We start from the raw sequence: 2,377 nt of genomic DNA, 5'->3' as shown, positions 1-2,377 counted from the left end.
TACTTTGTCTTTTTTTTTAGCCCCATCTAGCGTCTCTGAAGAAAAACTATATATATTTCAAAACAATGATTTGGCTCTCTTACTCTGCCTATATCCTCCCCCAGCTGAATATTGTTGGAGATCAATCTACAGGCACGCTGACAGATCTCACTTTAACTTCATAACCATAAATATCAAATGGGCCCTCGGGAGGCCTGGCCATCTCAGTCACTTCTCTGCATTCCTTCTGTGTTGGTGTCCCTGATCTCCAAAATCACTGTTTTACTCTTCTCTCCTCAACCCCCCCCCACACATCCCACCCTTCCCTGTGCCCCCTCATTCTCCACCATTCTCTGCTCTCAGCAGATAACCTGGCCTCATATTTCATGGAGGAAACATAAGTAACTTTACACAAAGTGCTTCCTTCCTAGTCACCAATCAGCTCTCACACCTTCCCCTTATTTCCGGGATGAAGGGCCTGTGCTTGAGCCCATGGCAGAGTCTCCATGCAGGCTCTAGCCCATCCCAGTCTTCTCCAACTTAGGCTGAGTGTTTCCTGCATCCTAATCTCCCTCTTTGCTGGGTCCCCTTTGTCATCCTACAGAGTAACCTCCTTCCTTATAAAGAATCCTCCCCTGTAGTTCTGTAGGGGCTAGAATAGCATCTCCCACTTGATTCAAACTGGCCAATGAGAAGGGGACCTGTGGGGTGGCACTTTTTGACTATTCATAAAAAGGAAAAGACCAACCCAGTCGGGGAGCCGTATACTCCCAGCTGGTGAATAAAGCCCTTCCTCTTACTCAAAAAAAAAAAAAAAAAGAAGAAGAAGAAGAAGAGGAAGACTCCATTGACCCTACAGAACCCTCCAACCATGGCTTCACTCTCTGCTCCCTTTACAAGAAGACTTCCGGGAAAAGATGTTGCTCTCACCAACTCCACGTCTTCAGCTCCCATTCTCTTTTCAACTCTCTGTAACTAAAATTGCTCTCCCAGGATTTCTCCTATGATTCCTTACCGCCAATTCCAGGAACCATCTCCATTCATTTCAGCAACATTCACAAAGCAAACCACTTCCTATTTCCAACCACCTTTCCTCCCTGGCCTTCTCCTCATTTACATCCTCACTGCTCCTCAGTCCTTCTTTTTTTGTTCTTGGAGACAGAGTCTCACTTTGTCACCCTCGGTAGAGTGCTGTGGCATCATATCTCACAGCAACCTCAAACTCTCAGGCTCACATGACCCTCTTGACTCACCCTCCCCAATAGCTGGGAGTACAGGGGCCCGCCACAATGCCCGGCTATTTTTTTTTTTTTTAAGAGATGAGGTCTTGCTCTAGCTCAGGCAGACCACCCACCTGGGCCTCTCAGAGTGCTGGGACTACAGGCATGAGCCGCTGTGCCCGGCTCCTCGGTCCTTCTTGCTGAGGGTCTTTCTGTTCTATCTAACTGTGGGAGCATCTCAGGGCTCAGCCTATAACCACATGATATGCACCTTGTCTTCTCTGCCTCTTCTCGCTAAAATAGACCTTCCAAAAAGACAGTTTCTTTCCACTTTTTAAAAACATTGAGCTAATTTCAATCTTTTAAAAAATTGGCAAACAGTACAAATGCCTTCTTTTTTCTTCTGAACTGTTTGAGAGTACCATAGTCCTGAATATTTCAGTGTGTAATCCTACAAAAAAAATTTCCCTTTTGATGATTGACTTAAATTTCCTATATCTTTATTCTGTCCTTTTGTAAAATGGAAATAATTACTTGTTAATTAAGCATAAATTATGTAAATGAAAAAATTTTTTCCTACATAACCTCAAAATAACTATCCAGGCTTTGTGCCTGTAGGTCAAGTGGCACCAGCCATTGACACCCGAGCTAGTGGGTTAAAATCCAGCCTGCGACCTGCCAAACAACAGTGACAACCACAACCAAAAAATAGGCGGGCGTTGTGGTAGGTGCCTGTAGTCTCAGCTACTTGGGAGGCTGAGATAAGAGAACTGCTTAAGCCCAAGAGTTGGAGGTTGCTGTGACCTGTGACACCATGGCACTCTACCCGGGGCCATAGCTTGAGTCTCTGTCTCAAAAAAAAAAAAAGGGGGGGGGCAGAGCCAAGATGGCGAACTGCAGCCGGCTTTTTATAGAAGCTCCTGTCCAGAAGGAGGCTGAAAGGACAGAACCTTAGCAAATTAGCTGATGGTTTGGAGCAGAGACAAGAGAGAAGATTGAAGAGTGCACTACAACCTTCCTGAGGCAAGCTGCGACCCCGAAATTACAACCAAGCAGACGGGAGTCCCCTCCCCCACAACAAGGGCTCGCGCAGTTTACTCCATGCAAACAAGCGAGCAGAGTTCAAACTGCCTCCCACTCTATTCCATGGGAGAGACCCCCTAAAAACTGGACCTCCT

Source organism: Otolemur garnettii, unplaced genomic scaffold (genome assembly GCF_000181295.1).
Source record: "Otolemur garnettii isolate 467f Iridium unplaced genomic scaffold, OtoGar3 scaffold00125, whole genome shotgun sequence".
Lineage (NCBI taxonomy): Eukaryota > Metazoa > Chordata > Mammalia > Primates > Galagidae > Otolemur > Otolemur garnettii.
This window is presented reverse-complemented; position numbering follows the sequence as displayed.